Source organism: Bemisia tabaci, chromosome 7 (genome assembly GCF_918797505.1).
Source record: "Bemisia tabaci chromosome 7, PGI_BMITA_v3".
In the NCBI taxonomy this organism is placed as follows: Eukaryota; Metazoa; Arthropoda; class Insecta; order Hemiptera; family Aleyrodidae; genus Bemisia; species Bemisia tabaci.
Genome location: NC_092799.1, coordinates 18577806 through 18600319, shown reverse-complemented (window position 1 = coordinate 18600319; position 22514 = coordinate 18577806). Strand labels below are relative to the sequence as shown.

At 41.2% G+C, this 22514-nt stretch overlaps 1 protein-coding gene across 5 annotated transcripts in view; it reads left to right on the top strand.

Moving 5' to 3' along the window:
- The first annotated feature begins 3252 nt into the window (after nt 1–3252).
- LOC109029639 (acetylcholinesterase) overlaps nt 3253–22514 on the top strand; it is a 135491-nt gene continuing 116229 nt past the window's right edge. For 2 of the 5 annotated variants that reach the window (XM_019040186.2, XM_019040187.2), the window contains exon 1: nt 3259–3750. The gene's annotated coding sequence lies outside the window, so the exon portion shown is untranslated. Of the gene's footprint in view, nt 3751–3871; nt 3945–22514 lie in introns of those variants that run through there. The other 3 variants (XM_072302665.1, XM_019040189.2, XM_019040188.2) reach the window with 3 other exon arrangements.

The window sequence follows — 22514 nt, the reverse complement described above, 5'->3', positions numbered from 1 at the left end:
GGCACGAGAGGGGTCGATTTCCAGTCGCTAATTAATATATAAGAGAAAGTAAGAGCCGAGGGCGCTCTAATTGAAAATATAACTGAAAGTAATCACTTCTCACGTTTTGAAAGATTTCAAATTAATTCCAAGTTAAAGTTCGATGAAAGGGAGTGCATTATTATTGATACATTGCACATTTATTTTCTATCATTGACTTCAAATAGCAGCTTCTTATTTTTAGAATACAGTACCTATATAGGGAGAGTATGGAAAGGTCGGTAAAGTTTATGTTAGATGATGGAGCTCTTAGGGCCCAAAAGGGTAACAAATCTATGAATTCAAATTATCCACAATGATTCAATATTACAATTGTTACGTCCAGTCATCCGCAAAGGACGTATTTGACTTAATTTTCGCATAAATTTACTCGTTTTTGCAGGAAAACGCTTATGTATGAACCATCTTGGCCATTTTAGTTTGTGTTGGGATCTGAGGATTGGCAGTGACATTTTTTGTGTTCAAAGGATTTCTCCTCTTATGGGCCCTAAGAATTCCGTATTTCGACATTTCCGTGCTCCTATATATGTACTCTATGTGGACGTATATATGCTGAAAGGAAATATGTGCATAGGGTCTACGTGCAACATAGTTCCTTTTAGCATATATACGTCCATTTTAGAATAATCACAGAGATAAAAATAAAAGCACAGGCTAGCTTCAAGTGAGGAGAAATTTGGCATACTTTACTGCGAGGCAAGATTTCTGGACACGACGGCAACATTAATCCTCGAAAAGATAACTAGAGCTGACCAGAGGATGCTTCTTGGCCTACCTCGAATATTGAAGGCAAAACGGCACTGCGAGGAACTTCCAAATTCCCTCTCTTTAAACTTTGCCTCATTTAAATTTCCAGTCCGATTAAGCTCCTGCAATTTTGTCGTCTTAATTGAGGAGCTTTCCGGGAATCGGGCTCATACTGAGAGATTTCGTTTGGAGAAAATTCATTTGGAGTTTTCGGCATTAATACTTTCTAGAAATCTGAAATCGGAAATTTGAGTCCAAGCTCATATGTAAGTTACCGTCGATGGCCAGAAATTGATTATGGAGACTTGCAATGCAGTGTCCTCAAACGCGATTTCTCGATATGGGCCTATTTCGCGGAAAGCTCCTCAATTTTGGAACAGAAATTGTACCTCTCAGGTTAAAGTTCCTCGTCAAAGAATGAAAAAAACAGTGAGGCACTAAGCAAGGCACAGACCAAAGCACTTGCGTTACACGTTACACGTTTCCCCTTCAAAAGTGTACGTAGGCAGCGATGCACACATCAACGAGAGGTTTGCAAATCATCAACTTCGAAAGAAGATTTAATTAATTATAATTAATAACGTTAAGGGGCCTTTTATATAACTTGTAACACTAAATCTCAAATTTTTCGAACCCCTCCCCCTTGCCTCTTATGCTTTTTTTGACGTGGGTCCTCATCCTCATCCTTCAGCACTGTAAAACAAAACGGCATAATGCCCTGCTTATTCCTCCCTCGAGAGCGTTACGTATTTTACACTGGAAAAAAAAACACATTGGATCTATAGTTCAGACTCTTGAAAACATTGACAAGAAAAAGGACTCTTGATTCAATCAGATTTAAGCTTAAATCAAGAGGAAATCCGCTCAAATTAATAGGCTTGGTTCATGATTTAATCTTGAATCTGATTGAATCGAGAGTGTTTTTTCTTGTCGATGTTTTTAAGAGTCTGGACTCTAGATCCAATGTGTTTTTTTCCAGTGTATGAACGATCTTTAGATAGGAATAACGTAAATGGCGTCTCATCTATGATAAGTGTTCCATTTGCTCAGTGCTAAGCGATCGTGGTAAAATTTATAATATTTAACGGCAAAAATTGGACGCTCTCGGTCAATTTTGCTTGGCTCCAACATAAATATTTCACAAACTGAATGGTCGTAACTAGTGTTGCACCAAAAAGCGTATCTCCTTGAAGGAAAATTGTGCCCGTGTGAGCTTTTTCCCTTCGTATTGAGATTTTCAGCTTTATGCTGTTTTAAGGCACGTTCGCTAAAAAATCCCAACTTACGGGCGTAAATTCTGCCTTCCATATCAAAAAAGCCGTAACTCCATGCAAATTTTGTATTTTTCTTCCACACATACTGCTCTGATACAAGAAAATTCAAGTGTGGCAAGGCTTCAATTTTGCGCAATTTTGAGTTCCTAATGATATGCCAAAATCGACTCGAAAAAATGAAGAATGAGCATTTGTTGGTTTTCTTGTGAAATGGTATTCTGTCAGAAAAAATCGAAAAAAGTGTCGAATGAAGATACGGCGTGTTTACTTGGGACGGCAGAACATTTCAGGTAAATTTCGAAAGCGGGCTCGGAATAAGTGTGTTGTGATTGAAAGTAATAGTCAAAATGAAAAAAATACAGGCAAATAGAAAAAATGAAGAATGAGAATTTGTTGGTTTTCTTGTGAAATGGTATTCTGTCAGGAAAAATCGTAAAAGTGTCGAATGAAAATACGGCATTTTTACTTGGGACGGCAGAATATTTCAGGTAAATTTCGAAAGCGGGCTCGGAATAAGTGTGTTGTGACTAAAAGTAATAGTCAAAATGCAATAAATATAGTCAAATACAATGAAAAAAAAAACTCCGGCCGTGGGAGCCACAATTACGGGCTATATAGACATGCCGTCCGTTCCGGGCTCTAAGGCCGAAAATTCCGGCTTCTGGAGCCGTAGCTTCGGCCTCTGAACCCGGAGCAATCGAAGGTACGCCTCCAGCAGCCGGAATTTTCGGCCTTTGAGCCCGAACGGACGGTATGTCTATATAGCCCGTAATTGCGGCTCCCACGGCCGGAGTTTTTTTTCAGTGTAGAAAAAATGAAGGATGAGAATTTGTTGGTTTTCTTGTGAAATGGTATTCTGTCAGAAAAAATCGAAAAAAGTGTCGAATGGAGATACGGCGTTTTTACTCGGGACAGCAGAACATTTCAGGTAAATTTCGAGAGCGGGCTCGGAATAAGTGTGTTGTGATTGAAAGTAATAGTCGGCTCGGCGAGAGGGTGAGGGGGGGAAGGCGAGGAGAGCGCGGCGGGGGAGGCCGTGGAAGGGTGGCGGAGGGAGTGATGGTGCCGCTTCGAGCGAGGAAGCGCGGAACCCGGCGGAAGATGGAGAGTACTGCAGTTGGGAAAAAGCTCTTCCTTAGTTGAGATATTGATCACAGAAATATATAGCGCTAGTATCATCGCGGGCGCAGGCGCACTGCCGGGCGCATTGCAGTGGCACACGGAGAGCATCTGCCCGAGCCGATCCCTAACCCCAAGTCCCCTCCTGACGAGGGCTGTGAGTCAAGTCCACGACCGCGAAGCCACCCCCACGTACGCTACTCGCGCCCCGACGAGCCCGCGCCACTTTCCGCTTGCCGAACCCGACCGCCAAAAAAATGATCCCCCGGCCCGGGGAGCGTGCCCCTCGCCTCAGACCCCGGATCTGAGATCCGTTCGTCTACCCATGAGTCATTTTTTCCGGCTTTTCCTGCCGTCGAAACTTGGTTTCCGCTCCCCAGCCTGCTAACCTTCGCCCCCGCCGAACCGCCGACCGTTCCCAGGTGATCCAGTCCCCCCCGGTACACAGTTTTGCCTCTGATATGTAAAAGAAAAGTGTTCCCAGGGCGCCAGTTTTACGCCCGTCTTCTTAGGTGATTTTTTTCCTTTTAGAAAAGCAGATAATAAAGGAACTTCTATCGGCGAAAACCAGGTAAGCCTCCATTCTTGTCGTCAATAAAAAAATAACTTGATCGGCCCGGAACGATAATTCGCCCCACGTTCTCTGATATGTAAAAGAAAAGTGTTCCCAAGGCTTCCAGCTGTAGTTTTACGCCCGTCTTCTTAGGTGCTTTTTTTCCTTTTAAAAAACCAAATTATAAAGGAACTTCTATCGGCGAAAACCAGGTAAGCCTCCATTCTTGTTGTCAATAAAAAATAACTTAATCGGCCCGGAACGATGATTCAATATCAACTTATCGTGAGGATAACTATAACCGCGAAAAAGGAAATAAAATAAAAAACCCGGAACGTTTCGCGATGTCACAACTGCATTTTCAACCTGGAAAAAAGGTAATTGAACGATAAAAAGTGAGCCTCGTCGCTGTTATTATGGGACTGATGATACAACCAAAATAAACGAACAAGTGCGCTGAAAACAAAGCACAATAAGACGAAGATTACTCGGGTGTTCCAGCTCCATCTAGGCCCGAAAGGCTTTTCATCAATAAACCATCGGACAGGGAGAAAACTCAACAAAAAAGGTTGGTTAATACGGGAAGTAAAACGCAAAATAACCCAAGCCTTCGGTTGGCTCTGGGGTTTCATAGCCTCTCCATTGTTTTCGACGCTAAATTCACCGTAAACTGTACCAAAATCAACACAAAATTTGAATTGGTTTGCGTTTCGCTTCCTACATTAACCACAAGTAACACATGATTACACATATTTTCTTATCAGCGTACATAACGTAGGCTGCTAGGAATCTAGGAGCCTAAATGTGTACAGTCATGTAAAGGTGCGAAGGAAATCAATCTGTGGTTGTATCTACCACGGTTTGGAGCAAAAGTTACGCCACATCGTGGGAGATACTACCCACTCGCACAAGTTCATCATTTTGTATACTTTTTCATCGAATTTCACTCCCGATTTTCTAACGAAGTATAAACTAAGCATCACTTTATACGTCTCCTATTCAAAACTTCACGAAAATTCGAAAACTCCATGGCGAAACATTTAACATATCACTCCTAAAATCCAGCAGAAGTCTTTGTATATTTTCCAATTGAACTAATTTTTATTTTAAATACTTACATCTTCTTCAGGAATTGATTCCTTAATTTTCCCGTTGCGTGACTCGCTTTCAACGCTCTTGAAACGTCGAAGAGGAACTGTGACATAAAGTGGTTGTTTCATTCGAATCTTGTCAAGTGCCCAATAATTACGAAAATCAAATTGGATGTGATGAAGGGGCTCAATGCACGAACATGTCAAAAAGCATTTTCGTTATTTTGAAAAAACCGAAATCTGGCCTTAAATTAAATCCTGTCATTCTGAGCTTTTCAATTGCAGTACATCGAGACCAGCTCTGCTCGAAGTAGGTACTGCATATCTCATTTCTAAAAAACCGCATTTTACACGTATTTCAACTCGGTCTTGTAATTATACAGTTTGTCTGATTGGATAAGAGATGCGGGAAAAATACTTACCCGTGTGTCTGAAACAAAAATTCGATTACTAACCGAGAGAAGTCGATGAGCAAAATTCCTCTCCGTCAAGTGATCAACAAAAATATGAAAATTTTTCCTCGAACGATTGCGCGTGCACCAGACTTATCAGAATTTCAGATTTTGAAAAGAAGTGATTTCAAGTATTTTTTGCCATGACTAGCACGCGTGAAATTAAGGGACGAGATAACTGAAAGGAAAATCTCGTAAATTCACCAACTTAGAGCTGGATCAGCTGATGGAAATGGCTCAATACTGATTCTACTTTGCTTTTGCTTCTACCAATGCCACTTTAACTTACATGCGAATATGAAAGGATCAGAAACGTACGAGGTTTATTTGGATATTGCAACGTTATGTTGACATAAATTGGACAATTATTGGAGGAGACGTCAAAATGACCTTTTCCGCTAAAATGCATGTGTTTCAATGGAAAATGTCGCAAAATGACGTCACTAGGTGGTGCATGTTTTCACTTTTAAATCTATTTTTACACTATTCCAATCAGAAAATTTTTCTTAAAAAAATAATGCAAAATCAGCTCTTTAAGCGCTTTCAGATGAAGCAATAAAAAGTGTGCACGCAAATTCTCCATTCTACCGACCGTTATTTCACAACTGTGTACACAATACACTAATGTTCCGGAAACTGCACGGAAAAAGCTGTGCCTTGCTGACTGATTTTACTTTCATAACATTCTTTTTACATAATGCAGGAACGTGCATTTTTCGTATTGATTCTCTACGAATACTACCCAAGCTGCGCCACGCATATGATAATTGACGGCATTTTTCACCGTCATCTGTACAAACGTTTTGTTAGAGCTCTTCACCGGATTCTAATAGAGCACGCATCAAACGCTGATAACAAGGAACACAATCCATACGACCAAGAGGGCTGCATATACGTGTTCGCAAGTTCGTCGCGAGGCATTTGGAGGAGGGAAAAACTTCAAGCCAAGACCGGGATTTTAAAAGCAATAACCATTTTCCCCCTTCTTTACCTACATCCCCTTGTGCTCCCCCGCACTCGCCCACCCTCACAACCCCTCTCTCTGGACCATTTCATTTTGCATATTTTTCCTCGTGATTTTCCTCGTGAATTAATTCACCGTGATCAATCATGGGAGTCGTCAAAGAATCACTTGAACATATAACTTAACTGCCTTAGCCAGGGAGACAACTTTTGGAGGAGCGAGATATTTTCTTGAAACTTTCAGATAAACATTGATTCCAATGGAAGCTGTTATCTTAATCTCCGCTTGAAATACACACGAAGTTAAAGAGGTCGTTCCCATACTGCTGTGCTTAGGAAAAACGCCGTATGAACCTTCAGGCGTTGCCAGATCTCTCTAGGTAGAATACAAATTTTCACAAAAATGTGTGAATTTTTTTACTTCAAATTTTCAGACAATTTTGCGCGCAATTTGATCTGAATAATCTGAAAATTTCAAGGGAAAATATTCATGACTTTCCTCGAAAATATATATTTTATGGAAGGAAATTTGGCAACTCTCGAATGTTCATACGGCGTTTTTCCTTAGCACGGCAGCATACCTGACCGACGTATTTGAACGCACGCATTTTTGACGTGCTTTAAAAAGTCTTTCAGCGTTTTGATTTTCTTCACGCTACTTTAGTTCGAGTCAAATCGGAATCGCAAAGAAGCGGAGGCACTGCCATTCTTTGAAAACTTGATAATTTTAAAGAGTAAGAATAGTAATAATTTTAAAAAAAATTAATCGCAAAAAGGGGAAAAAAAACCTGTTTACCATCAAAACAAATTTAGAAGTAACTCCGAGCAATGAGTATCTCGCCTCCAGTGGCGTGGCGGCGTGGCGTGCTTTCGATTGATCTGCCATGTGAACCTATGAAAAAGGATCGACATTCTGGCTGTTCGCAACGAACACATTAATAATCGCACAAAAATGAATATACATATGTATTACGATTTACAGTATGATGTCAAGGCGCCAATAATCAAGCTGCAGAAAATTTTACATTCAATCTGCCATGCTCTGACAGTTCGTATAACAACCAATATATGGTCACCGTTTTCAATGGAGAATCAACAACGCAATAAAGGAATCCTCGTTTTTCCATCAAAGGCAAAAACGCAATCCCACGATCTAATGTGAAACTAGATTTCAGCCTGGTTCTTTCAGTACAGCATAAATTATTGACCGAAATAATGCGCTTCGGCCTCATGGATAGCTTTAAATCTCCTTCATAAAGTGCTAAAAATATCTTCAAAATTTTAGGAACAATCTAATAATTTGTTTTCTTCTAAAAGAATGACAAGTAATTAAACTTCATGAGACAAAATTCAAAAACATTTCTGGTTTTTACAACCAAACTGGCATGAAAGATACATGCAGGTTCATTTATTTATTTTTTTTGCAATGTTTGACTTTCGATAAAATTGCCATGGGAGTTTAGAACCAATTCGACCGGTTCCCAATTTAACTGAGTTATGTCACAGTGTTGATATTCTGACGTCCCATGAATTCGTTGTGACGCATTAGGTTCACCGAAATCAAATATTTATCAAAGTAAAGGGATACGATAGGATCAGTTCTTTGAGCAACTCAACGACGAGGTTCTGAGGGTTGGAAGGACAAGGGAGGTCATTATCATGGGAGATTTGAATGGTAGAACCGGACGAAGGAATGGTTCTAAAGTTGTTGGACCTTTCGGTGAAGAGGCGATGAATGACAACGGTGTACGCATCATTGATATGTGTGAACAAAACGAGTTGAAAATACTGAACGGATTCTACCAACATCGAGATATCCATAAGTACACGTGGGTTCAGCAAACTCGGGGGCTGAAGTCAATCATCGACTACGCGGTCACCAGGCAAACGAGTACCATGAAGGTTCAACAAGTAAGAGTTTGCCGGGGGTTCTCCTGTGGTAGTGATCACCACTTTCTCAAGGCGGAGATTGCATTTCCGGTTAAGTATGGGCTGCAGAGGAATACCTTGCAACATCAGAAGTGCCAGCCACAAGGAACGAAGATCGAACAAGTGCACTACAACATCGATAGCTTACAGCATGAAAGCGTGAAAGCGCTCTACAGGAAGCGGCTGGATGAGAAACTGGGAGTAGAAACTTTCGATACTGCAGAAGAGTTGTACCAGTTCATCAAAAGTTGCATACATTCAGCTGCGAAGGAAGCCCTGGGTATGTGTAATGAGAGCAAGGATGTACAGAAACCCTACTGGTGGGACAAAGAGGTAGAGGAGGTAATTGAAGAAAAGCGTAGGAAGTACCATGACTATCTGGCTTCTAGGACTGCAGACACCCGCGGCGCGTACAGGAAAGCCCAGGCGAGGGTTCGTCTTTTAATCACCAGGAAGAAAAACGAGTCTTGGGAGACCAACTGCTCAAGGATTGACACATACCTGGGGGGAAGGAAGAGTGCTGAGAGCTGGAAGCTGATCAAAGGCCTAAGAAGGGACATGAAACGGGACATTATATCTCCGATAACAATCTCACAGCTTGACGAACATTTTAATAAATTATTGACGGAAGGACGACCAGAGTTTCAAACGGGGAATGCTGAAAATATAGTCGAGGATCACTCAATGGAAATTCGAGTTGAGGAGGTGGTCAAAGCAATCAGGGAATTGATGAATGGAAGAGCTCCTGGGCCAGGAAACATTCCAGCCGAGTTAATTAAATGTGGGACTGGCAAGTTGGTTAACCATCTCAGGGATTTGCTGCAGAAATGCATTGACGGTGATGACATCCCGAAAGAATGGAAAGAGGCCTGGATAACAGCGTCGCATAAAAAAGGAAGGAAGGATGACTGTGGGAACTACAGAGGGTTAGCGGTGACAGGAACGATAAGTAAAATTTATGGAAAAGTGTTGAAAGCGAAGATCGAAGAGGAGTGGACCCCGTTCGAGGCGGAGGAGCAAGCAGGTTTTAGGGCTGGTCGGTCTACCGCTGATCATCTGTTCTGTGTTACCCAGTTAACCGAAAAGAAGAGAATTGTTGGCCAGGAGCTTCATTTAGTGTTTTTGGATATTGAAAAGGCTTATGATAGTATTCCTCTTGTGAAACTCTGGGAAGTCCTAGAAGAAACTGGTTTTAGTAAAGGACTTATTGGGGCAGTCAAGCAGTTTTATCGGGGGGCTTTTGCTAGAATTAAGTGCCAAGGAAGGCTTTCAGACGGTTTTTTTGTCACCAAGGGGCTTAAGCAGGGATGTTGTCTGTCACCGACGCTGTTTAAGATATATCTAGAGCACGTTCTGAAGGAATGGAAAAGAAAGTGTGCCGGCATGGGCGTCCCTCTAAATGACCAAGAAACACTGTTCACGCTATGCTTTGCTGACGACCAGGTAGTCATAAGTCAAGATCACGATGACGCGGAGTATATGACCCGGAAGTTGGTGGAGGAGTACCGCAAATGGGGCCTCGAGGTTAGTGTCCGTAAGACAAAAAAGATGTCAGTCGGAGGTGCTCAGCAAAGCATAGTCCTGGAGGATGGTCAACATATAGAAAGTTGCGAACAATACAAGTACCTGGGGGTGAACCTGACTTCGGATGGGAAGCTGGATCAGGCCATTCGGGACCGTAATCTTCTAGGAAGGAAAGCCATCGCCATGCTTAATGGGATCCTTTGGGACCAAAGGATTTCCAAAGACAACAAGAAGAGGATTTATAACTCGGTTGTCAAGCCTATTATCACCTATGGCAGTGAAGTGTGGCAGTTGAAGAAGCGGACCCAAGAAATGCTCAAGGCGACCGAGATGGATTTCTGGCGAAGATCGGCTGGAATCTCGAGGAGAGAACGTGTCAGGAATGAACGTGTCCGAGAGATAATGGGCGTTGAGGGGACGATTGTGCACGATATCATGACCAAGCAATTGGTATGGTATGGGCATGTGCAGAGAATGGCTGATACCAGGTTGCCGAAGAAGGTGTTGGAGTGGGTCCCCCCAGGTAGGCGACGGAGAGGGCGTCCAGCCAAACGGTGGGTAGAGGGCATCCATGAAGAGATGGAGAGATGCCACCTTCCGGAGGATCTCTACCATGACAGATTCCTGTGGAGAATAGGCGTCGCAGAGCGCCCTAGCGCGCCGTAAAAGCGGCTCATACATACATACAAAGGGATACGATAAATATTTTATAGGGTACACGGTTGGGTGGAAACCGTTTTTCTGCTCGTATATTGTGACGTCACTGGGGGCACTGCATCTCTCGTGGGAGGCGTTTGCAAGCGCCGTGTGCGATGTTGTCAAGTAGTCGTGAAACAAGAGCAGGATTTGGTTTCCACGAATCACCACTTTTCAGTGAGGCTGAGACAATTTGAAAAAAATAGTGTTGTTACCCCTGAGTCGCCGATCTGAATTCATCAAATCGATGGCTAAAGCGTAAAACCGCGTATCTACATTGCGGTGTTTCAAAATTTCCGCCTCTATTTTATTTTTCCGAGAAGAAATAAGTCAACTTCATAGCTTGAAAGTTACACAGAGTATTCTGCTAATAAAGAAGAAAATTCAAAGAAGTTTTCTAAAACTTACTTAGACTATTTTTCTAAGGGAAAATAAAATATAACAAGAAATCTGCAACGTCGCAAACGGAGATACATAGTCTCGCACTTTGGTCATCGAATTTACATAGGTCAAAATTCTGAATTTAGATTTTGATCAATCGCCAAAAAATATACCCTAGATTATAAAGACAAAAATGTCAGTCGAGCAATTTTTGTCGAGTTAGATCAAAGTTATAGATTTGAGATTTTGTCGAAAATTTCTCATGTCCTTCAGAGTGATTTTTTGCGGTTTCGTTCAAATTTATGTAAGGCCGTAAATTAGCACCAGGATCCGGCAATTCTGTGCCTGAATATGGCAGATTAGAATTTTAATTAGCCTCCTCTCTTAACTACATTTTTTGTCATGGGAAGTTAAATCGCCATGACTAGGGTTTTTTTTTTTTTTTTTTTTTTTTTTTTTTAATCCACAAATGTTTGTGAAACTCTTCTGGTTTAAGGTATCAAAAACTTCGGATGAAATTTTTTTGAACTATGACCTCTTTCCTCGCGTATGCTTACAAACCTGATGAACTAGATCTAAATTTAGCATTAGGTTTCAATAAAGCACTTAAATGCTACAGGAAAAAGTCTGCATCCGAGTCCTGCAAAATCTGGCTTTAAAACAACCTCTCGGAGAGTTGGTTCGTGGAATGAAACGTCATACAAATTAAAAACCAACGCGTAATTTTATGATCAAATTTATATTATTTTCCCATCATCTTTCTAAACTTTTGACCAAAAAAAACATTGAAAATTTACTACCTAACTTAAAATGCCTTTCAATAAGCAAACTGCCAGTTTAAATCACGCGAATGACGCTGTGCAAGATGATTGAGTGCTCAATTATAAGACGGACAAAACAGTGAATCACTTTTTACGTTTTAATTGATCACTGCCACTACATCAAGATTGATGCTGATTGAGAATAATTTACATGCAGTGATCTTTAATTTTCAAAGTTGAGTCCTAATCGCACCGATAAATGAGCCATCCTGTATCTTCCAGTTTATGTACTGTACGGGGTGTTTCAGTCCAACCCTACCAGGCTTTTTTCTTGGTTGTTCTAAGTCGCGCAAAGTCAAGGACTAAGGTGTTAAAAAGGGAATCCATCCCAAAGAATAATAAGAGTTTCATGGACCCGAGCCCCCCCCCCCCCCCCCCCACGGCCTCCCGGGGGAGGAGGAGGATGTCATGATCCTAGAATTCGGTGTCCCCGACTGAAGCGCCATTCAATGGCATTAAACTTGAAGAGTACGGAAAATTTCACTTAAATTGACACCTAAAAATAAAAAATCGGCCCACCCTAGGCCCAAAAATGACCCCCTAAAGTTGGGGTCTGTGCCCTCCGTAGAATTTACGCACATATTTCAACCAAAGAGACATTTGTGTGGGAGGCAATGCACTCCTCATTTTTGGGTCTAGGGTGAGCCGATTTTTTATTTTCAAGTGTCAATTTAAAGTGGAATTTTCCGTCGGAAATACCGACTTTTAGGATCATAACACCCCCCCCCCCCGCCCCCCTGGTAGGAATGGGGTTTCGGAACCATGAAATTCGGATTCCTCGAGTTCAATTCCCTCTTCCGAGGTCACTGACTTCGGGCGTCCTATAATAACAGAGAACAAAACCTGGAGCGGGGCACGGGTGGTTTGAGACACCCTGTATATCCAAGTTAAATTTACCATATATGAGTTTATGTTCATCACTTGATGGGTCATGCGCCACTTCAACACATCTAACGTTTCAATTCGTTCAAAGAGCACAAATGCCCACCGAAACAAATCATTCTGTCCACAGCGTGATGCCGATTTGCAGGGTGCGCGCGACTAGTGGACTCCCCGCTAATTTGAAAAATGGCGCGTCAATTTGTATATTTTGCCAAGCGCGGCACCGAATTGGCGGGAACCAATGGGTGTCGAGGTTTCGACTTGTTTACATTTTTGCATTATTCTGATAACAAGTTGTAAACAAACGTAAGTTCTTCATCTTCTCGCGACTGTGGCAAGTCCAAGATCCATCCATATAGGTCAGTCATTCCCGAAACCCAAATGAGAATCTTCTGCGCATGACGTCAGCATTACTGCCGCGAAAACCAGAAATGTCGGAAACAATGCTTTTCTTATGGGAGAGAACAAATTTTTCTTAATGAATCATTTAAATTTCTTACTTTTAAATTCTTTGAAGCTTTCTGAGTGTCGAAAGGAACGTTTAGAAATTAGCGTCAAGGGTTTCAATTCAGCTGAATTTGCGTTTTTATATTTTTAAATGATTTTTGAAGTCAGCGATGTAACAAGCCATCTAGTGGTATAGATTCGCGTGTAAAAATGGCTGATGCAGAGTAAACTGTAAAAATGAAAGAACACAAATTCGGCAAAATCGAAACCCTGAATGCTAATGTCTAAACGTTCTTTTCGACACACAGAAAGTTTCAAAGGATTTAAAAGTAAGGAATTTAAATGATTCATTAAGAAAAATTTGCTCTCTCCCATAAGAAAAGCATTGTTTCCGACATTTTCTGGTTTTCGCGGCAGTAATGCTGACGTCACGAGCCAATGGAAAGGGGCTTACCCCGAGCGGGGAAATCTGCGCAATGACTGACCTATATGGATGGATCTTGGGCAAGTCCTTTGAATATTTAAAGTTGCTTCAGGTTCTTGATTTATTGTATAAGTGCGAAGTAGTTTTTATTTGCTTTTCTTAACCGCGTCTCTTCAAAGAATATTCAATTCGATGTTCCCTCGTTCTATCTCACAAGTCAACGCCTCAAGGTGTGCTCTCAAAGTATCTGTAAGTTCTCACCAATACCTAAATCATTGCTTCCTTTTCGCAGTTTCACTAGCACTGTACTCTTCGAAATTATTGAGGTTTTTAAATTCCAGGAAGCTTCAAACCTTCCATTGTGGTTCGTTTATCTAATTTATTGTTTATTCATCAGCAGGGATTCACTTGTCATGTTGTGTGGGCTACCTACTCAAAATCCCTTTAAATATCAGCGTCTTACCAGTTTATTTGTACTCTCAGTCACCTTAAAGAAGGTTGCCATAGCTGAGAGACGGAATACCTCTTGCCTAGAAATAAGACTGTGGAAGGTCTGAGTCAAATTCAGAGTGTAATCTATTGAGTAGTGCCTAGGTATTGGGATGCTGCCATAGTTTGATCTTCCTACGATAGGAAATGCTTCAAAATGGTTGATTTCATGCCTCAGGTGTTGGAGATTTATACACGTCCCTCAAAAATTGATTACAAAATGGTATGAAAGCCTCGTAGCTTTGGCATTCATTGCTAGAAAAGAAAAACAGAAAAGTTGATCCGACGACAGACAAGCAGAAAAGACTAAACGCATCAGTGCAGGCTATTAGCATTCACATTGAACGTCAAAATTGATAAGTCTATTGAAGACTGACTATTCTTATGTGTAGAAATTTTAGTCCAATCGACTTTCAAAATAAAAAGGCTCAATGTAGGTAGATAGCGCGTCAAAGGAAGCGATGAAAAGAAAACGGTATGTCGGATGATGTCATACAACTTGACCCTTCTTGATTGAGAAATTTACAGGGTGTTTCAGACCACCCGTATGAGGCTTTTTTGTCACTTATTTATAACTTAAGTTAAATGCAAGTAACGAGCCAGCAAGGGCTGTGAAAAATTTGACACTTTCCTTCCTTTCATTAAGAAAATAACTTCAGTTCATACTTACAGGACACTGAAGTTTTTAGTGACCCCCAAGTATTTTTTCATACGTGCAAAACCTGATTCAGGTAACTAGGAGTTTTGCTTACCAAATCATGCCATGTCAAATTCTATGGTTCTATTATGCCGTGCTGAAGAAAAATGACGTATGAGCCTCCATTATTGCCTAATTCCCTGTCAGAAAATATTCGTTTTTGAAGGAAAATGCATATATTTTTCCTCGAAATTTTCAGACACCTTAGGTCTAATCGCAAATGATAAGCTCTATAAAATTGGACGAAAAATATTCACAAATTTTTTCGGAAATTCTTAATTTCTCGGAGGAAATTTGGCAGCGTGTAAGGGCTCATACGACATTTGTTATTAGCACGGCAGAAGTATCATAAGTTACCGCGTACTTTTCTGCCATGCTAAGGAAAAACCCCGCACAAACATCCGGATGTTGCCAAATTTCACTTTATAAAACATTTATTTCCTAGGAAATCTACGAATATTTCTCCTCAAAACTTTCAGATACCGTATATTCAAGTACGAATTAAATGTTCTGAAAAAATTAGAGAAAGACATCTACAATTTGACTAAAAAATTCGCATTTTATGAGAGGAAATTTGGCAGCTTCCCAAGGCTCTTGCGGCGTTCTTTTTAAGCACGGCAGCTCTGCCGTGATAAGAAAAAACGCCGTATAAACGTTCGGACGTTACCAAATTTCCTCCGGCAAAATTTTAATTTTAAGGAGTATCATGGATAGCTCCACTTGAAATGTTCAAATAGATCTATTTGCAAGTAAAATTCTCCGAAAAATTTACAGAAAAATAATCATAAATCTCCCTAAAAGTTCTTACTCTATCGAAGGAAATTTGGCAGCGTCTGAAGGCTCATACGGCGTTTTCCCTTAGCATGGCAGAGCATTACTTTCGTGGACCGTGGACTAACCGTGTAGTATTGATCCGAAGGGAAATTTTTATCCGTCTGGACAAATCTTATTTTTCTAGTTATTTTTCCCCCGATAAACAGGATTCCCGGAGAGGAAATTGAGGATTTTAGCGTGACAGACGGATAGAAATGATCCGTTGGAGAGTATGGAGAGGCGCCAGCGTATCGAGATGGAGCAGCGTGCGCAAGGCAACGGCGCACAGTGGATCGAGTCAAGAGGAGAGGTCGGAAAAATTTTTGAAACTTTAAACGCTCATAACTCCGTTTATATAATACTTTGAGGTTCTAAAAGTGGTTTCATCGGTTTCCTCGTGGAAATTTTCTCCCCGAAACACTACCTATAATTCAAAATGTGACGAAATAAACATCCAAATTCGCAGTTTCTGTCAAAAGTTTTGTGTCCGACTCTCCAATTGACTCGATCCGGTGTGCGGAGCGCGTAGCCCGACAGATAGACAGGAGAGTGGATTGACAGAAATCTCCTCGACTCGAACGGAGCAAAAAAGGGAATCACGAGACGCGGAGGAGGGGGGGGCGAGCGGTTCGGGTTCCCGGGCCCGGGACGTGAGATCACCAAACGTGACAGCTCCGAAAAGTTGAGCTCGCACAACAAACGACGTTCGTTTTGGGAAAAAATAAAAGTTGTCGTTGCGGAGACGAAACTTTAGATTAAGGTGGAAAAGTTTCCGGCTGTCAGTGAAAAATTCCAGACAGCCAGCGTGGGACCCGCGGCGGGGCACAGTGGAACCACGAATCGGAGACGGTCCAAGATGCGCTCTGCCGCGCTGAGGGAAAACGCCGTATGAGCATTCGAATGTTGCGAAATTGCCTTTGAGAAAATATTTATTTCTGAAGACTGTTGTGAATATTTTTCCTCCAAATTTCCAGAAACTTTAGATCAAATCACGAACAAAATTCTTCAAAAAATTGGATGAAAAAAAGTTTACAAATATTCCCGAAAATTCGATATTTCTCGAAGGAGATGTAGCAAAGCCTGAGGGCTCATACGGCTTTTTTCCTTAGCGCGGCAGTATTTCCTTCAATAAAACAACTTTTACTCGGAGAATTGTGAATAATTTTCGTCGGATTTTTCCAGAATATTTTGTTCGCAATTTAATCTAAAATATCTGAAAATTTCAAGAAAAAATGACCATATCTCTCCTCAAAAATACAAGTTTTATCCGGGGAAATTTGACAACTCTCGAATGTCCACACGAAGTTCTTCCTTACCACGGTAGTGCTAAGAAAGAACGCCTTTTAGGGGTTTTTGGACGTTGCTAAGCGTGATACTAAGATATTTAATGTTTCTTGACGCGTGAATTCAAATCTCCTGCTCATGAAAACATACGTGAGTCTAATCGTAACCTCTATCTTGACGCTTTGGCTCAGCTATAGCAATTTTTTACACTTTCAACGGTGAAGGGTGGGAAAGGAACAATGCTCGATTGAGAAGCCTGTCAAAACTGTTTTGAGGCGCGATTTGACTCAGGTAGAGAATTACGTTTCTCTTGGCCGGGCAATTCAAAATTCCTGACCAATGTAAAGTAAAAACATTAATATCTTAGTTAGGAGTTGATTTCAGTGATTTTCGATACAAGAATCGTGTTCCACGTGAAATTTTAACGAAGAAACACGTATCAGAATGCTTACATTCGTACCTTGTCTAGTCTGCCGTGCTAAGGAAGAACGCCGTATGAGCATTTGACAGGTGCCAAATTTTCCTTGGTAAAACATGTACTTTTGACGACAAACATGCATATATTTTCGGGTATTTTAGATTAAATTGCGTAAAGAATTGTCTGTACTTTTTGGAAAAAAATATTCACAGTTTTCTCAGTAAATTCCGTTTTTACAGAAGGAAAGTTGGCAACGTTTGAAGGTTCATACGGCGTTCTTCCTTAGCAAGGCAGTCTAGTGGTCCATTCCGAAAAAAATAACACATTTCAAGTTTCGTCAAATTTATTCGGGCCTTTTGACATTTCACGTCCCATCTCTGCCTCCTTTCCCTCTGAGCGGGTTGATTATTGAAATTAATAGACAAAACTATAGACATGGGAGACAGAGGAAAAATGAAGATATCCTATTGGTTAAAATGGGTGGTTGGATTGGACAAAGGAATTAAGTAATAGACGAACTAACGGCAACCCCAGAGGCGGATCCAGCAATTTGGCAACGATAGATTTCCTTAATTTAAACCTATGCTAAATAATCGGTTCCGTCGGAGCACCTCCCCCCCCCCCTCAAGAATCGATACATTTCCATAGGTTGAAATGGAGGAAATCCGGTGTTGCCAAGTTACCGGATCCACTGATAGGCAACCCACGAGAGACCCGACAGTTAGTCCGTCATTTCCTTCCACCCTAAGTCTATAAGAAACATCCGTCTCAACCAATAAGATCCCTTTGTACTCTCTCTGTTTTCTTTGTCTATCGCTTTGTCTATCAATTTCAATAATCAGTCCCCGGCGGGCCGATTATTGAAAATGATAGACAAAGCTATAGACAAAGAAGACATACGGGGTGTAAAGCAATCCTATTAGTTGAAATGGGTGGTTCTCATAGACCAAGGGGGAAAATGATAGACTAACTGTCGGGTCTCTCGTGGGTTGCCGTTACTTAGTCTATTACCTATACCTCCTGTGTCCATTGCAACCACTCGCTTCTACCAATAGGATACCTCCAAATCATTTTTGTCTTCTTTGCGTATTGCTTTGTCTATCAATTTCAATAATCAGTCCCCTGGTGGATCCACCGTGACGGAGTTGCGATAAAGGCGGGAAAAGCGGGCAAGAGGGAACCCGGGCGGGGACGGAATGGGACGTGACTGGCGGCGGCGCGGCGGTGACGTGGCGCGGGTGGCGGCGGCGACCGGCGAACGGCGACCCACAAACTGAGTTATCTACACCGGTGTCGGTGCTCCCCAACTGCCGCATCCCCCTCCGCGAGCACCCGCCCCTAGCCCCCCAGCCCCGGCCCGTAAGCCTCCAACTCCTCCCCAAGTCCCGAACTCCCGAGCGAGTGTGAATTTTCCCAAGCCAACGGGATATCGACGGTGAAACTACCAAACCACGTATCTCGTTTGCGGTGTTTAAAAATCTACGCTCGCATTTTATTTTTTTGAAGTAGACCAAATCAATATCATTCCTTGAAATTTCCACAAAATTTTCTCCGCACGAAGAGGAAAAAGCACAGAAATTTTCAAGACTGGACGTTAAGTAGTTTTTCGTTTAAAAAATAAAGTATGACAGGAAGTCTGCGACGTCGCAAACCGAGGTACGTGGTTTGGTAGTTTCACCGTCGATATAGATTTTTTCCAAGATACCTCGTCGTAAAAAAACAGCTCATTTGGTATGGTCATGTTCGGCGAATGGCAAGAGGCAGGTTGTCGAAGAAGGTCCTTGATTGGGTTCCTCCTGGGAGGAGGCACAGAGGGAGCCCGATGAGAAGTTGGAGGGAGGGGATTGAAGCAGAAATGATGTTAAGGTGCTCAATGGCCCAAGGGTTGTGGTTCAAAAGAGGGCAGTGGAGGTTAGGTGTCGGAGAGCGTGAGGGAGTGCTATACTGCGACCTGTACTGCCGTGCTAAGGAAAAACGCCGTATGAACCTTCAGGCGGTGCCAAATTTCCTTTGATGAAACGCGAATTTTTTGGTAAATTTATGAATGTTTTCCTCTTAACTTTTTTGATAATTTAAGTCGCAATTTTACCGAAAGATTCTGAAAATTTAAAGGGAAAATATTCATATCTTTCCTAACTCGAATGTTCATACGGCGTTCTTCCTTAGCACGGCAGTGTATGTATGTATCACGCCGAAAGAAAGAAAGAAAGAAAGACAGAAAAAAAATTGGCAATACGTCGTTTCCCACACGAAGGAACGTAGCTCCAATCCAAGGTTGCAAAATTCCCAAAATTCAATTTTTTACGATAATAAACTTGCGTATTTTCGTCGGACATTCATCGGATTTTAGCACGAGCCCATAAGAAAAATTAGTGACATTTTTAGCCGGAAATTCTAAAAATTATCATGGTATAAGGGCAATTTGCGCGGGAAAATTTGGAAACGTTTTTCGTGAGAGAAACGACGAACAGGGGTCGCGATCGCTAGCTCGAAACTGATGGGACCGGGGATTTCTTTCGAACAGAGCTGTTGCAAGTTCCAGGAATTGCCTTGATCTTCAATCTTTAAAGAAAAAAAAATGTCCGAACTTTTTTAACAGTTTTTTAACCTAAATTAATGTAAGTACATTTCAGATTGCATGATGTATCATCATTTTTAATTTTTTTAACCCAGATCTAAGGATGAACTATTAATGAACTTCGAATTAAACACCTTAACAATAATCATCGAGTTCTTTCAATCATAATTTAAGAGTTGTTAACTGGATCATCGAATTTCAATCATGAAGGGATCTAAAATCAAAGCAGTTATCTAATTTAGCGCCATTAGTCGCACACATTCAACCAAAATATATTGTAAGTTCATCTCAAATTGCCTGACTTCCTCTCATATTTTATTTTTTTATTAGAGAATTTGTGTACTTAATGTCTATAAACTTTATGTAAATTGTTCCTCAATTATAGATAATATACTCATAAAATTTTAAGCCAAAGTGTTACCTAGTTTTCTAGAAATAAAACTTACGCGAAGATCAGGCAACGCCTGATGCACATGGGTTGTTTCTGGTTAAAACCGTCCAGTTATCCGTGTTTCAAACGATGGGGTCTCGCGGCAATGCAAATAACGCCTTGATACAACTATTCGCACTCGATGGATGTCCATATTGCATATACGATTAATTGAAGGAGTTTTTGTCACGGCGAATTGACGCGACCGGAACGTCCTTGGGCTTCTGCAGTCAGTAGCCATGAAGCTCATTCTTTATCATAATACCTGAACGCAACTATTCTTCCTTGATAGATGTTTAATAGGGGGCACGTCCTCTAATCCCTACGCAGCCCAACCCCTAAAAACCGCTTCGCGCCCTCTGAAAGCCCGCCTCAGCGAGCCCCTTATGAGTTAATCCTGATAGAGCGGACACATCTAAGGACAATACAAATAAGGGGTATTATTTACATTGCGATAGGATAGATAGAGTTTAGCCACTGCTAAGCTGCCGTGATAGCGAAGAGAGCAGTAAGTACAGAAGTGAAGTTTTGAAGAAACGGGCTCAGAAGCTTCTGATTGGAAAATTTTATTGAAAGAAGCCTTCGTACTTTGTCAAATTGCCACTAATCGTCCAAAAGACTCCTAAAAATCGTTTAGATGAGTAAAAATCGATTGGATTTGAAAATGATTTTATTTCAATTACATGAAAGGGCATTTTACATTTTCATGCTAGATTCTTGTTAGGCGAGACAGCCGCGTAAGTGACATTTTCTGCATGCTTTCGTGGTTGCGTTTTGGACACCCAACAAACACATTTTCAAGTTAGAAGTTCGCAGAAAAAGGCGGCTTTTTACATGAAAGCACTCTTTTCATTGGCTCTGTGGAGGAATATTGTCACTTACTGCTGTCTTGCCTACAACAACGTCATTTTTTGCGCACGTATGGCTTTCTCATATGTCTCGTTGTGATACAACAAGATGAATTTCGCTGTTTTAGCAATTTCAGTGATTTCATCTAAAAGAGTTTTGACGAATTTTGAAGGAAACTCGATTTCAAAAATTCTACACTTACTGCCTTCTTCGCTATAACGGCAGTAAGTTAAGCCGGCTGCAGTGACCGTTTATTCTCAATTTCATTCAACTTGCAGTTTACTTGTTACAAAAAAAACCTGGAAGTCAATCGATGAAAAAGCAAGCCACGGTCTTTCCTTTGCGCAGACGCAAGGCTTGTCTACTTGGCACTTTGCACTTGGCTAATGCCCTTTGCACATCAAGACCCGTTCTACGTCACCGGTTTATGGCATTTTGTCACGCGTGACGGCATTGTCTCTGCCAGAGTCAACGAGCTGTGGAATTCGAGGAGGTTATCTGCATTGCCAGAGTGTCCCTTGCAAAGGGTTATTAATAATTCACTATAACACTGCCGTGATAAGGAAAAACGCTGTATGAGCATTCGAATGTTGTCAAATTTACCTCTCAGAAAATATTATATTTTGACAAAAAGTTATGAATATTTTTCCCGGAAGTTCTCAGACTTTTTAGATTAAATCCCGGACAAAATCCTCTGAAAAATTGGAAAAGAAATATTCACATATTTTCCTGAAAATCCGTGATTTATCGAGGGAAATTTGGCGTTCTTGCTTAGCACGACAGAACAGCCGCAGTATACCCTCTTTCAGTTATTGTCAGAGCAAGAATTAAAAGTTGTAGCAAATGTCATTACTATAAGTCCTCTGACCCCCTAATTTTTAATTTTTTGTCACAGTTCTTTTTACCGTGCTGCTGGGTCGATTTCAATTCTTTTTGCGGCTATCGACAGGTGATGGTTCCTATTAAAGCCCGCAGCCGGCTTAATTTAGATTTTAGGAATATGATCCAGTTTTCTTTCTATAAATTTGTGATTTTTATCATTTAAACAATGTAGACATTCATTTTTTGACTGGAAAAAAACAACTCTTGGATCCTGAGTCTAGACTATGAAAGAATTCGACAAGAAAAACATTCGCTTGATTCTCGCAAAGTTTTGTTTGAATCGCAAACCAAGCCTCTTATTAAGTAAAGCGGAGTTCTTTTTGATTCAAGCAAAAATCCGATTGAATCAAGAGTATTTTTTCTTGTCAATTTTTTAGAGTTTGAACTCTGGATCCAAGAGACCTTTTTTCCTGTGTGTCACAATTCTGCTAAATACCTACCGAGTTGATTTTCATGATTTTTGCAGGTATCAATAAGAGGTAGTCCCTGGTCCCCTGGACAAACCCGCTCAGTAATTTAGAGTAACTTACAGGGGCCTGCGAAACGTCACCTGGAGTTGCACCGCGTAGCGGCTAAGGGGTGTGCCCCCTAATTATCATATATTGAGTAAGAATTGTTGCGTGTAGGTGTTATGAAAGACCATGTGATTCCCTTCTCGGCTACCGGCCGCAGAGGGCTAAGGGCTTCAAGTTGAATCTCCGTGACAACAACGCCTTCAATTAATTGTATATG